Here is a 15,433-nt window from a genome sequence, read left to right on the forward strand (position 1 = left end):
TCCCATGTGTGACCACAGTGTTCCCTCTTCATCCTCTTTTCCAGCTCCTGAGGGTGTCACTCAGGAGTTTGACACCCCTGCACATCCTCCAGCATGGAAACTGCAGAGAGGAGCCAGCCCAGGGCTGGAGCTGCAGCCAGCACTGAGCTGGATTTGCTTGGTTTAGCTCTCAATCACTTCCAAAACCAAAAATTGAGCAGCATCCAAGCGAGGTCTGAAGGGAGGGGTGGGGATTCATCTCCTGGTGGGAGCAGGATCCCATTCCCAGCTCCATCCATCACTCTGCTCTGGGAAAGGAGAGATGTAAGCACAGAGAGACCTCCAGAGTGGAGGCCAACAAAGACCTTGAGGGCATCTGAGGGAGGTCCCCGCAGCTGCTGGCCACAGGTGGGTCCCCACAGCCTCCTTTGAAGCTGCCCCATTTCGTTTGAAGTGCCAAGTTTTCCCTAAGAGTTGGGATTTCAACCCAAATCTAATGCCGGGCTGGGGAGCTGTGCCTGGCTGCTCCTGTTTTTGATGTGTGCTGTTTATAGCCATGGATGTGTCCCTCAGGGGCAGCCCCTCAGCCTCTGCTCTCCTCAGGCTGCACCAGCTCTCTCCAGAAGCTTTGCTGGATGTTCTGGGAGCTCAGCTTTTCTGGGAAGGTCCAGCTTGGGCTGAGCCAATTCTCCTTGTGCTTTTGTGTTCATCCCAGAGGGTTTGGATAGAGCCCTAAAGAGCTGGGGGGGAGGTTGTTTTTTTGTTTGGTTTTTTTTTGTTTTTTTCTATTTTTTTGGTTTCTCTCCAGGATGCTGCCTCCCACCCCCCTGTATCTGCTGGAGCTTCTGTAGCCATGAGAAATGAGGAGATAAAACCACTCCTAACTCTGCAGCTGGAGCAAGGGTTTGGTGCTATCAAGTGGCTCCAAAGGTGACCATCATCATCACCACCATGAGGGTCACCAGTGTCCCACAGACTGACCCAACAGCAAACTCAGCACTGGGACCTCTTGCAGGAGAGATCTGGATAATTCCAGGCCTCATCTCATCCTTCAAATGTGGGATTTTTGGACACTGGTGTTGGAGAAGAGCTCTTGGTGTAGCATAAATAGATTTTGGCGTGTATAAAAGCCTGGGCAGAGGCCCAAGGAGGTCCTGGGTGGTATGAATCTGCTCCTGGCCTTCAGGGTGGGAAAGATTTGCAAAGTTTTTGTGGCTTTTGGAGCAGGTTTGTTTGGGTTTTTAAACTTTCCTTGACTGATTTAGGGCAGCCTGGGGATAATTTCATTTAATGGGTTTTTCTGTGGGGCTGCTGTGGGGTATTTGCTGTGTCCTGCCTGTGGGAAGAGCTGCTGGAAACCCTGGGGGAGGTCATTCCTTGTGGATTGTATTGGTATGGGTCATAATGCTTCATTTTATACAATTCACATGTGTGAAAAGCTTTCTTTTTCCCAAAATGGTTTGGGTGTATTTTAAACAATCTCTTGTCTTTAATTTTTGTTTGTCCTCAAACAGCTTGGTCCTGGGGCAAGTGTATTTTAACTGTCTGCCCATGGCTGAAATATGAGATTAGCCAATAGGTTTTTAAAATACATATAAGTAGTTTTAGCTCTGTCAATGGTCTCAGAACAGGGCCTTCTCTGGGGTCTTTGCCTGCAGAAAAACCCTAAAAGTGATTGGAGATCACAGCCACATTATGCAAAACACAATTTGCATAATCATCATGCAAATTGAGATGGATAACCAGCTTTAACCAGACTCGAGTTGCTTTCAAGTGCCTCTTTCTCAGCTGCTATTTCAATCACTTAAAGGAAAAAAAAAAAAAAAAAAAAAAAAAAAAAAAAAAAAAAAAAAAAAAAAAAAAAAGAACAAAAAGTTCCAACTTTGCTGTCTTGGTTAAGCAGGGTCACCGGGCCAGGGAGGGACAGGAGGTGACAAGTGCAGTCCCCGAGTGGCCTGGAGGGGTCACTGGTGGCTTTCACATCCAGGAGACCCCGGAGGGACCGGCCAGAGCTGAAAGCCCTCGGGGCTGGAGGAGCCCAGTGTGTGCTCTGCTCTGTCCCAGCTTCCCCAGACCTTTGGAAAGTCTCTGGGTCTCTCCATCTACCAACACTTTGTGGAGACAGAGGACGTGGTGGGATGTTCAGGTATTGGGAGCTAAGCTGCTCTTCTTGCATCTGAGGGGCTGAGAGTTCTGTCTCCTGCTGGAAAAGGTGTCTGATGTTAAATATAACAGCGTGGAGCAAAATGAAACTGAAATCTTGCTCGTGCTTTCCCTCTTCCCTGATGTGGAGGGATAATCCTTAGAGGATCCCATCCCTCATGTGAGGGAGCTGGGCCAGGATCTGTTCATCCCCTGGCAGGCACGGGCACAATGCTGCACATTTCCCCACATCTATCCTGCATCTATCCCACATCCATCCCATATCCATTCTACATCCATCCCCCATCCATCCATCCATCCATCCATCCATCCATCCATCCATCCATCCATCCATCCATCCATCCATCCCAGTTAGGCATCACTTGAAGCTTTTCCTTTTGCCCTCTGCAGGGGAATTCCCAGTCATGGTCCTCCCAGATTTTGCTGATCTGCAGATCCTGCAGAACCACCCCAAATCTGAGCTCTTCCCCCTCTCCAGCCCCTGGGAGCCCTCGGGCAGCTCCTAACGAAGGCGTTTCTCTTATCTGCAGAGTGATTAAGGGATATCACTGCAAGTCCCCGGGGAAAACAGATTAGGGAGAGCACAGGGTGACCCAGATAAGGACTTTTATGAAGCACAGAGGCGTTGGAACGCGAGGGGTGACATGAAGATGTCACCTCATTAGTGACAACTGCCCAGGGCTCAGTGCAAACCACCCCGAGTGCATTTCAGCATCTCCCGACCCAGCTGACACAGTGGCTCAGGTTCCTGACAAATCCCTGGTCCTGTGACAGGGAAATGGGGTCCCAAAGGGTTTTGGGGTAGCCTGAGGGCAGGGGTGGAGGAGCGGTCCCATGGCCTTCAGCCTATGGGAGTTTTTGGATATGAGCAATGGGCACACACCAGAGTGGGAATGGGGTGGAGAGGGGAATTTCAGCTTGATTAAATGAGGTAAAGCAGGGTCTGTAATGTCCCCTGGGTTAAAAGGCAGGACTAAAACCCCTCCTGTGGCACCAGCACTGCTGGGGATGGAAGCAAGGGGTAAAACCCCTGAGGGTGTGTGGAGCACACACACCTGCAGGATCTGAACTGGTACAGAATGGGTAAAATCCTGCTGGAACGCTCGAGGGTTTAATGGCAAACAGGAGAAATTGCTGAACCATCTGTCTGCGAGCTTCAGGGAGATGATTCAGGACTCGGGGGTAGGGAGAGGGGCGACTTTGGGAACACTTTGTGTCTTGAGGAACAAACCAGCTCCCAAGAGAACGGAGATGAGGGATGACTTCATGGTGCAGTGCTGGCACACAGCGCAGCCCAAACCTCGTCCCTGCTGAGAGAGGAACATCAAAAATAAATTATCAAAAAAGAAAACTCCCGATTTCCATAAGGAGGAGCAAATAGAATCTGATTCCAGCCCTTTCCTATTGCTGCAGCCAGCAGTGAGCAGTGTCTGATACTCCAAGTGTGCTGAAACTGGGATTTTTTTCTTGTTTTCCTGCTTCAGTAGCACACAGGTGTGGGGAGGAGGGAGAAAACAGAGAAACAAATGTATTGGCAAATGCTAAAAAAAGGAATGTGTTCCCTAAAAATACAGGTAGCAGCAGTTGAGAGGAATCAAAGAAAATAATGGACTATGAATGACCAGAAGGGTCAAAGAAAATAAGAAAGCACTTAGAGAGAGCAGGGGATTTATTTCTGTGTCAGAACGGCTCTGTTGTTAGAGCCAGATGGCAAAATTGTAAAACAGCAGAGTGGGAAAGATAGGGATGCTCCACAGATATTCCAAATACAGAAAAAAAAAGGAGGCAGGAGCTTTTATTTGCTGCAATTCCAAGTGCAGGAGGGACTGGAGGGCATCCAGGGATGCAGCTGCAAAATTTTTCCCTAAATTCTTCTTCCAGCTTCTCCAAGCTTCTTTCACCCAAATAATTAAAAGCTGTGAGATTTCCTGGGTGCTGAGGGATCCCTAAATTATTGCAACTTTTAGGGAAGTAATTGGGTCACCCTAAAGCAAAGGAAAATCCATTTGGGGTTTAACTGGTGAAGGAACTGGGAACACCATTGTGAGGGGTAGATTGGGTGGATTTAAGGTTTCTCCAAGAATTTTGGCTTGGTCCCATGTGGCCTCTTGCTTCCTTCAGGAGTATTGTGGGGAATTAAAAGGGTCCTGGTTTGCTGGAGGGGTCACTGATGTAATAACAGAGGGATCAATGGATGTTTGTTCCCATGGATTCTTCCCCTGGTTCAGTGCCAGTACTTAATAACCTGCTGGGGGACAGGGACAACCACACTGAAGTGCAAGAATAAACAGTGAGAGGGGGGAAAATCTAGCAGGGACATCCCCAGTGGCAGCAATGGGGTGAAATGATCCCACTGTTCCATCAGGGCCACACAAAGAGTATTCCAGGCTGCTTGAAAGCAGGAAAATCTAGGATTTTTTATATCTACATGCACAGGGCAAAGGATCAGCCTCTAAAGAGTGACTCAGAATCAGCAGGAATCTCTATCTCCAGCAAAAGGAAGGTGCTGGGGGTCCCAGGTGATCCCTTACCCCATCCCTTCTGCAATTCAAATCAGCATTACCCCTAAAATCCATCACTGTTTGTGTGGCTGATAATCCAGCAGCTCAAGGAGCTGTTAAAGCACCAGGCAAGGTCAGGCCTGGAGCAAGGTGTGAAAAGCAGCAGCTGAGATGTGGAAATGTGGGATTTAGGGCATTTTTGGGGTGGTTTTGAAGGAAGTTTCAGCAGGGATGGCTCCATTAGCGTCCCAGAGCTCACTTGATTCATCCTAGAGGGTGAAATCATTGAAAGGAGCTGTTCCCCTCTGGATCACCCATCCCTGATCCCAGCTGGGATCCACCAGGGCTGGCTGGGGTGGTTGCATGCATTATTCTTTTTTAAGCTGAAAATAAGGAAATAACACTCCGAGCTCCTTGTTCCCACACTGGAATCACAACCAGCCATGAATAATTCATTTTCAAATAATTAATTATTCAGCTTATTTCTTCATTAGCTGAAGAACCTGAACGTAATTAGCTGCTTACCTCCACAAAAAGTACCAACTTTTTCTGGCACAAATAAATAAAATATGAGCAGATTTTCACCCCAGAAAAACCCAAACAACCCAGCCACTGGTGACCCCTTAGAGCAGGGCCCCTGAGGATTTTTCTGGGTGTTTTCATGCTGCTGCTTATCCATGGAGGTGGAGTTGGATCAAGGACTCCCAGTGTTCCCCTGGAGAGAATCCCTAAAAGTCGGATCTGAGCCAGCTGGGATGGGGTTGGAGATCACTGGGGGATCTGGTGGAACTTTCTCAGCCTGGTTTCCAGAGCTGCCACATCTCCTGGGGAATGGGGGGAATGCTGCCTTCCCATCTCCTTCAAATATTGCTGTACTGTGCTTGTGGATCCTTTTAAAATTTATCCTTCCAGGTGAGACTTGCCCCATGCCATGGGCTGTGGATAAAACCCTGCTGGGATCCTGAATTCCCAAAGGTGTTGGCAGAGATGGACACCAGGAAAGTCCTTGTCCCTTGTCCCTTGTCCCTTGTCCCTTGTCCCTTGTCCCTTTAACTGGCATTCCTTATCCCACCAGGGTGGCTTTGGGGTGAAAACTGGACCTTTCCTTGCCTTGTCTTTCCTGTTCCCCTCTCATTCCTGTGGCTGTGGATGGGAATTTCCTGGGAAAAGCTCCAGTTTTCCATGCAGCTGCTTGGTTTTGCTGGTGGCTTGTGGCTGGCAGCAGTGACATCCCAGCCAGGGCCTCCTGGAATGGATCCTGGGGGTTTTCCTGCCTTGCTTTGTCCTCTGCAGCCACCTCAGCCCTGTCTGGTTGTGTTTTCATTGGCAGGGCAGTAATTTCTCCTCCCCATCACCCTGAATGTCCCTGCTGGATTTGGGAACTCTGGGCTCTGTTATCCTTGGCCTTGCTCCTGCTCTGCTGCTCCATTCAGTATCCACCCAGGCTCTGGGATCAATCCTTGTCTCCCCTTGGTTCTGCTGTCTCCCACAACCAGAGGAGGGCTGGGGTGAGCAGAATGTTAGGAAAATTAATCCACAAACACCAGAGGTTTATGTCCAAAAAGGAGACAGAGGAGTGCTGGAACTTGATTTGAATAAAGGGAGAGGCCATGGGGCATTCCCCTGGGATCTCTCCAATTTTTGGAGGATGCAGCCTCCTTTTTATCCCAATTTCCCAGCCACATTTCCCTTCTCTCTTTCCCCCTTGGCTGAGGTACTTGAGAGGTACAGACTTCCCAAAACACCTGATACCAAAGATTTCCCTCTAATATATAACCCTCCCTTTTAATTTTTAATTCTTACTCAATTTAGAGGTTTTTCTTCCCCATTGTTTCTTTCATTTCTCAATGCCCAATTTCATTTCTCAGCAAACCTAAAGTTTATTTGTAAAAGCAAATACCTTTTTCCATTCATCAATCAGTGGAATCCTTCCTGCTGTTTCTTTTATTTTCCAGAGTTAGTTTCATCTACCAGCAGACCCAAAGACAAATCTGCTATTCCTCTCAAGAAGACCCCATTGCTTGCTCTGAAGAAGGTTCTGCATCCCCTGCTTGGAGCATCCATCTACCTTCTCCCTCCTCCAACAGCTCTGAGAGTTCCTTCCTCTCCATTGTGATCCCTTTGCAGCTTTCAGGATCAGACTTGGCAGGGAAGGGGCTGAAGATGTCAAGGATTCTTTCCTGGGGCTGTGAGCTCTGGTTTCACATCTGTGGGCACATCCAGGGGAAGCTCCATGCCACAGAGGGCTCAGGTGGGGATGGGTGTCTGGAGGTGCCTTTTTCTCCCATGGGGGAAGGAACCTGGGGCAGGGCCAGAGCTGGGACAATCCTGGCAGCTCCCTGGCAAATAATTCCTCCTCTTCACAGAGGGTTTGGAGCACTCAGCATTCCACGGGCAGCCCCAGGCTGGCCCAGCAGAGCAGCCTTTTGGCAGCTGCAGGAATCATCCCAGGCACTGGGATTTGTGGATTTTGGGGCACAGTGGCTGCGGCAGCTCAGCCTGCACAGTGCAGGAAGCCCTGGGATGGCCTTTGGATCCTGTGCACCTGCTGGATGCCCCTGTGATTCCCAGAATGGTTTGGGTTGGAGGGGACCTTAAAGCTCATGGAATTCCCACCCTGACATGGGAATTCCCACCTTATTCCAGGTTCCTCCAAGCCCTGTCCAACCTGGCCTTGGACGCTCCCACACCTTTTCTGGACAAGCTGTTCCATCAGGATTTCAGCCCATTCCAGCCATCCTGAGACTCCCCAGTGCTATTTTGGCAGTGCTGGCTGTGATTGCTGTCCCAAAGCTCCCAGCCCTGCTTCCCTCTCCCCCTGCACGTGATGCCAGCTCCTCTTTTTCTCCTGCCTTCCTGTTTGCCATGCAGTTCTGCTTGAGCTGGCTCTGTCAGCTCCACGCTTTCCTGCCTTTCTGCTGAGCTTGGTTGGAGCTGTGCAGGCTTTATCCCACTCCTTTTTTTATTTATTCCCATTCTTCTGCCTTGTACCAGAGCCAGGAGTGCCTCAGCTCTGCAGCTGTGTGCTGTGTACACCCTGTACCTTCCTGTGTGTTCACACTAACTTTTCTGTGCCCTAAATATTTTTTCTGGGGAGAGATATTTTAAATTATTAAAACATTAAAATATTTTGTAATAGAATGTTTTATTATGTTATAATAAAACTATAATATAATTTTACATTAAAATCATATTATATTTTATTTACATAATAGATTATACACATTATACAGTTTATTATATGATGTTTAATATATTAATCATTATATATTAAATATAATGTATTATACATTAAATGTAATATATTAATTCTAATTCTATTATATTTTATTTATAAAAATATATATTTTATTTATATAAAATAATATTTTTATATATAAATACATTATTTATATAAAAATATATACTATTTCTTTTTGTCTCCCCAGCTGTCCCCTTCCTCTGACGCCCACACCTTTTGCACAGCCTCTCCTGGATGCTGCGGGTGGTTTTCCCCCCCCATCCTCTGGCTGTATCTTTGTTTTTATCACCCATTTCGACAGGTTGTAATGACTGCTTTTATCGTTCTCCTGGCAGCCCGCATCTCCAGGCAGCTTTTGCAAATGCTGACTTCTCTTCCTTCAGTGATCTCCCTGCCTCAAATTCCAGCTGCTGGAGATTAGGCTGTGTGCTCAAGGATATGCATCTCTAAATTGCCTCCCTTATCTGGTTTAATGGCTTTGCTCCCTGTTCAGCTCTTCCCGGGCTCTTCCCATGGAAAACTTTGCAGTGCCTGCTGTACCTGAGGTCCTGGGCAGGAGGGCAGCGCTGTTGGGACCAGGGAACAGGGAGACAGAGGTGGGGAATGCTGGAGCAGATCCTGTTTGGAGCTGTCTGTGATGGAAACAGATCCTGAAGCAGCAGCAGGGTTGATTACAAGGGGCTGTTGAAATCACTATTTGACCATATTGATGCAGCCACATCCTCAGTGCCCATGGGAGGAGCTGCTCCCAGGCCTGGGGAGGGATCAGGGCTGCTCCAGGATGGAGGAGGCATCCCTGGGGAGATGCCACTGCAGCACCAGTGAGGCCCCTTATCCCATCCCATCCATCCATCCATCCATCCATCCCATCCCATCCCATCCCATCCCATCCCATCCCATCCCATCCCATCCCATCCCATCCCATCCCATCTCATCCCAGGGGCTGGCACTGCTCTCCCACCATCCCTGTCACAGACATCTTTTATGAAAAATCCTTTCCTTAGGATTTTTCCTCCTGAGAAGCTGGAGGCCTCAGGAACAAAATGTAAACATTGATTATCTGCTGCTGTGGAATGCAACAGGTGCATCTGTGATTGGTCTCATGTGGTTGTTTCTAATAAATGGCCAATCACAGCCCAGCTGGCTCAGACAGAGAGCCAAGACACAAATCTTTGTTATCATTCTTTCCTAATCTATTCTTAGCTAACCTTCTGATGAAACCTTTTCTTCTATTCTTTTAGTATAGTTTTCATGTAATATATATCATAAAATAATAAATCAAGCCTTCTGAAACATGGAGTCAGATCCTCGTCTCTTCCCCAGTCTGAACACCCCTGTGAACACGGTCACAATTCCCTTCCCTCTCTCCAGCCCCTCACAGGACTGCAAGCACCAAACCCTTCAAGGTGCCCATGCCAGGCAGATCCAGAGAGTGTTGGCACTGCTGAGGAACATCCCCGATTTTCTCCTCACACCTGGCTGGAATTCCCATGGCTTCACCTCATTCAAAGTCCTAAACAGGCTTGGTCTCACCCTGTGCCTGAGGAAGATCAAGGTAATTTTATTTTCATGATTAAATAAAAGGAGGATCCTGCCACGGGCTCAGTATTGCTGCTGTGGCCATGGGGTGGTTCCTATCTGAAGATGTCCTGAGAGGATTTTGGAATTTTTCCATCTTTCCTGCCTTGCTGTCAGTGCTTCCCTGTCCCTCTGTCCCTCTCCAGGTGGATGGGAAGATCTGATCCCACAGGCAAAAGGGGATGAGACAAATCCACTTATTCCAGCATGATCTCCCCTGGCTAAGCCCTTGTAATGTTGTTTGCTCACTTTCAATTAGCCCCGTGTTGGAATCCTCTACGAGATCAGATTAATGGGTTTGTGCCTCATGTTTAAACACAGCCCCCACGTGTGCTGTGCTCCAAACCAATAATACTTTATCTTGATGTAAGAAAAATAATTGCAGGCAGAAATGCTCTCCCTCGTGCCTGCTCCTCACCACTCACCAGGGAATTGCTGGCTCCTCTCTCCCATTTCCCTGCTTCACCCTGGTTTGAAATCCATGAAAAAACAGTGCTGGGATGTGCCCCAAGTTTTCCTTTCATGTTTTCCCTGCTCTTCTCACCTCACACCCCTTGTTCTCTGAGCCACAGAGGTTCTGAGGCTCTGTTTGTGATCTATCAGCAGCTTTTTGCTCCGGGACCTTTTCTGTGAGCTTCAGCCCTTTCTTGATGCAATTTGTTCAAATCTTGGTGGCCTCTGTGCCCTCCCACCCCAGGGTCCCTCTCTCCCAGCCCCTGCAGGGTCCCTGCTGCTTCCAACACTTCCCTTCAGGTGCCTGCTCAGCCCATTACCCCGCAAGCTCTTCTTTGGGAGCTTTTATTTTTAGTTTCTCTTCCTCCTGCTTGGCATTTCTTGCAGCTCCAACACCCTTTCACTTGATGCCATTCCAGGTATCCTGCACATTTGCGTCCTTGACCTCTCTCCGGCTGAATTCACTAAAAATTCCTTTTGTTTCTTGGTGTCCACTCTGCTTGAAATCAAGATCCACAGCTGCAGCTTTATTCCCTTTTGTTCCTTCTTTTAATCACTTGTGGATTTAGGTCAAAGTCTTTCATTCAGGACTCAATTCTGCAATCAGCCCTTCCATAATACCCCAATTTCTCACCAAAATAATCTAAATAATCACTGCCTCGTGTGTTCAGGTGAAATTCAGCTTGCCAGCTCTCGCTGTGGCTCCAAGGCTTTTTCCAGACTCCCTGCAGACCAGAGTCATGAATTGGGTTTTCACAATGAAGAATTTGCCTCCCCGAGGGGAGCTTTTGGTGCACAACGAGGTGGCAGCTTGGTCTTCACATTCCCAGTGATTCCTGTGAGGGGGATTTACCCAACCTGGGTGTTCAAACCACTTTTTCCTTCCTCTCATTGCTTTGGGGTACTTGGAGAAGACCCAGAGCAACCTTGAGTATCCAACGGGCCCCATTCTGAGGCCTTGTCCTGAGCTACCCCAAACAGGACAATTTGGGCTGGAAAGGACCTTAAAGCTCATCTTGTTCCACCCCCTGCCACCTTCCCCTGGATCCCATCTCTCCATCCACCCTTCCTGATGCTGCCAGACCTGAGCCTGCCCTCAGGGAGGACAGAAATGTTCATTCCTCAGTTTCCAGGGCAGTTTCTGTCAGGGGCAGGAGATCCTGGAATTTGCCAGAGCTCATTAATCCAGGCTGGACTCTGCAGGTGGAGGCCCCACTCTGTCACAGACATCTTTTATGAAAAATCCTTTCCTTAGGATTTTTTCTCCTGAGAAGCTGAGGGGCCACAGGAACAACATGTAAACATCGATTATCTGCTGCTGTGGAATGCAACAGGTGCATCTGTGATTGGTCTCATGTGGTTGTTTCTAATTAATGGCCAATCACAGTCAGCTGGCTCTGACTCTCTGTCCGAGACACAAACCTTTGTTATCATTCTTTCTTTTTCTATTCTCAGCTGGCCTTCTGATGAAATCCTTTCTTCTATTATTTTAGTATTGTTTTAATGTAATATACATCATAAAATAATAAGTCAAGCCTTCTGAAACATGGAGTCAGATCCTTGTCTCTTCCCTCATCCTCAGACCCCTGTGAACACGTTCACACCACTCAGCTGGCTCAGAGGACACTTGATGATCTCCTGACATTGATTTTCTTTCCCCACCCAGCCCTGGGAAGCTGTGGGATAATGGAATGCATATCTGAGGGAACTCATCCAGAGGGCTCTCCCTCACCATTGGCTGCCTGGCTCAGTTTGACCTCCCGGGTCACCTGTACACGAGAGAAACTGCCAAAAGAGCAAAATCAAGCTGGGAAGATTGTCAAGAAGACCAGGAGGGAAATCTCCTTGTGCCCAGCTTTTGGGCCCTTTGGAGATAAAGCTGATTTTCCAGCAGCTCAGAGCAACATTTAATTTTCTGGTTGGCTCTCCCTGCACTCCACCTGGCTGCTCTTTGCCCCCTTGATCCTCCATGGCCAAACCACGCACGTCCTCCCTCCAGCTGCCATACCAGACCCTTGGAGGATCTGACAAGCACCCTACTATCCCACTGCCCACTATTCCAGCTGGGACTGAGCCCCCAGAGCCACCAGAGCCAGGCTGGGATGTGACAGGGTGCCAGGTGAAAAGGAGGGCTGAGGAAATCACGGCAAATAGGAGCTGACTGCCCAATAATTGTGGACAACCAGGCTTTTCAGCAGGGCCATAAATCAATGGCAGATGGAGCCATGCTGGGTGATGCTTATTGATTTCTTTTTCTTTTTTTTTTTTTTTGGTATTTTTATTTTATTGGTTCTTCTTCCCCCCGTTTGCTGCCCGCTGGAATGGAAAGGCTCCTCAGACAGCTCTGTGGGGTTTCTCTGTGCCTGGCAGCTTTCCCACCTTGCCTCTCCTCTCCATCCTGGCAGGGAGGGAGGGCAGCGCTCCCAGCACCCATCCATGGAGCCCGGTGCTGGATCTGGGCCTGGCTTAGAGCCCAGCAGCAGCTTTTGGGGGAAAATCGAGGCTGGAGGCAGAGGTAGCATGGGGTTAAAAGAGGGAATGTCTTAGCTCTAGCCAAAATCCCCTTTTAGCACCTCCAGGACCACCTTACATCACCCATCCCTTCTTCTCCTCCTCTCTGCCACTTGCAGCTCCCAGATGTGACTGAAGGGACCTGCCAGGTCCCTCTGTCCCCTCTGTGCTGTGTGGGGTCTGTCCTGAGGGACACCTGCACCCTTGTAGTCCCATGAACAAGAATAACCCTGCTAAAGGTTATTCTTATTATAAATCCAGCCACAGGAATGGGCAAAACCGCAGAGGTTTGCTTGGAGCAGTGCTAAAATAAAAGGATTTTTCTCCTTGTTTACTCTTTTTTAAAGCCCTTTCCTCCACCTCCTGTGCTCTGGAGGGGCTCAGCCCCTCAAGGAGATCTCTGAGCAGGGTTTTGGATAATGAGGGGCCGCATCCCCTGGTCCCTCGGGGTGGCACTGAGGGTGCTGCTGTCCTCTGGCTGCTGAAGGCTCTGTTATCCATGTGGGATATTCCTTTAGGAACGCCTTTCTTTCCAGCATGAAAAGCTCTGCTGTTACAGCTGCTCCAGACTGTAGGGTTTGGAGGGTTTTTTTTTTCCCTCTCTTTTGTTCAGGGCTGTGCAGAGCACTTATGGATTCATAAAGTGGTAATTTATTGAACAAGTCTTTGGAGAAGGGAAGCAATGAAAGCTGCTGGATAAATGACGGGAACGTTGGGGATCCGATTGCTGCCGGGAGCTTGGTGGCTCCAGGGGCTCTCTGGTGGACCAGGAGCCTCACAAAGCCACACCAAAAATGGGATTTGGGCCAAAATCAAAGCAGGAGCCACCTCCTTGGAGCAGCAGCATTCCAAGGAAGGGGTGGGAGATTTGTTATCCCTGGAGTTCCAGCAGTCCCCAGCATGGAGAGGCTGTGAGGGCGTTTTTGGCTGCCTGGAAATTCCAGTTATTGGAAATTCCTGTCTGGCCCAAGTGCTCTGTGAGGATCAAGGAGGGAGAGGGAGCCAAAACATGAACACAGGATCACCGGGGTTTTCCTAGTGCTGTGCAAAGGGAAAAGCCAATTTTTGGGATTGGGGACGAATCTGGGTGGATAAGGCTTTTTGTTGTTTGGAGTAGCCAACACTGAGCCCCTTTTCCATCTCCAGGTGCCTCTGCTCCTCGAAATGAGAGAGATTTTGTCCAGCACTTCCAAGCCAGAGCTCCTGGAGATACTCTGGAAAACTCTTCCAGGGAAATGCCCCCTCAGCTCCACGTGGAAGCTGCTTTGGGGTTAAAAACCACCTCTGGGTGAATCCTGCTGTGAGCTTCCTACCTGAGCAGCATCAATAAATGAATTAATGAATGGATGAGATGTAAATTGTGGCAGCTTTAAAATGAAAGTCAGAGTTTCCAAAAGTGCTTTTAACCAGCACTTATTTCTGCAGCAATATAACTGTCAGCAAGGGCTTAATTCATTAGCACCAGAACAAAATGAAGACCCTGTAAATTTGAAGTCCAATTTAATTTCTCACAGAAAGAGCCTTTTTCTCATCTTCCTTTTGCTCTCTCTCCCTGCCCAAGGAAGGAGGATTTCCATCACTTAGAGCTGCTCTGGGCCTCCTGCAAATGGGATTTTCTCAGCCTGGTGGGCTGGGGAGAGGAGGTGGCCCTGAGGAAGGCCAGGACTGCTTGGGGAGTTCAGGATGCAAATCCACTGGGATCAGCTGCATGGGGAGGCACACAAAGGCTCAGAGGAGCCTTGCCCCACGTTGGGTTCATGGCAAGGACCTGAGTGCTCAAACCCTCCCCTCTGCCCAGCCCCAGGGCCATTAGTGATGTCCCAAAAGAATTTGTAGGGCCTGTTGGTCACAGCTGAGTTAAAATACCCCAGGTTTGGGGCCCTGCTGCTGAGATATCATGGCTTGAGGACCCCAGGGAAGGCAGGTCCTGGAAGGGAGATGGAGGTGGAGCTGGGGTTCCTGGGGACCCCCACTTTGGGGATCTCTGCCTATAAACCTTCCCCTGAGTCCCCTGCCCCTCTCTGTGCCACCTGCTGCCCCTCACTTTGTCACCAAGGAGAGGGAGCAGTGGCACAGCCCAGCCCTGGTGCCACCCAGGTGGCTGCACAGGAGCTTGGGGTGTGTGTGTGTGTGGGAATGTGCCTCTCCCAGAGCTGCAGAAACCCAGCAACAGCATCTTCCTGCCCTAAAATGTGAGACAGAGAAATGGGGGAAGGGACCTGATGCAGCTGGAGGAGCCGAAACCCGTGGTCTCCATGGAGTCTTTGTTTATACTCCTCTCATTTCCCTGTCTTCAATTATTTTCCCTTTTTATTTTTTCTAATTTTTTTTTGTATGTGTGAGGTTTTTTTGCTGGTTTTTTTTTGTGTGGTTTTTTTGTTGGTTTTTTTTTTTTCTTTTGAAAGGGAGTATTTTTAGCACGGAGGGAAGAGAGCAGTGCTGGTTCCCTGCATGCAGGGTGCTCAGGAGCAGATGGTGCAGGAGCTTCTCACGCTGTGCTCCCTGGAGAAACACCTCTGTACCTCTGTCTGGAGTCACCCCACTGTCCTGGGTTCTTCATCCTCCTCCTCCTCCACAGCCCTGACCTTCCCTGGCTCTCCAACCACATCCTGGACTCCTGGCACAGCTCTCACAGGGAGAGGTGGAGGATGAGCCCTTGTCCAGCTGGGTCAGGTGCAGTGGATGTGTCACCACCTTCCCCTGGCTTTTCTGTCCCCTCTCTGTGCTCAGGAATTCCATGGAATTCATTACACCAGGACACCCCTCCAATCACTGTGGGCATCACCCCAAAAGCTCCTCACTCCTTCCCCAAAATCCCGGGAGCAAAGGGGATCCCTCCAGAGCAGCATTCCCTGCATTCGGGTGCTCCTACACCATCCCCACATTTAACCAGAGACCCCAAACTCCTGCCAGAAATTACTCGCAGGGAGATCCCGGAGTTCATCTGGAGCACGGAATTGCCTTCCAGCTGCTGTGACCTGAGGGTAATTAACATAATTAGCAGCGA

The 15,433-nt window shown here is 49.0% G+C and overlaps 1 protein-coding gene across 1 annotated transcript in view; it reads left to right on the plus strand.

Moving 5' to 3' along the window:
• TAF15 (TATA-box binding protein associated factor 15) overlaps positions 1 to 15,433 on the plus strand; it is a 504,826-nt gene that overhangs the window by 454,982 nt on the left and 34,411 nt on the right. The window contains exon 17 of the transcript XR_009419835.1: positions 1,790 to 1,853. The gene's annotated coding sequence lies outside the window, so the exon portion shown is untranslated. The remainder of the gene's footprint in view (positions 1 to 1,789; positions 1,854 to 15,433) is intronic.

The sequence above is a fragment of the Ammospiza nelsoni genome, chromosome 21 (assembly GCF_027579445.1).
Source record: "Ammospiza nelsoni isolate bAmmNel1 chromosome 21, bAmmNel1.pri, whole genome shotgun sequence".
Lineage (NCBI taxonomy): Eukaryota > Metazoa > Chordata > Aves > Passeriformes > Passerellidae > Ammospiza > Ammospiza nelsoni.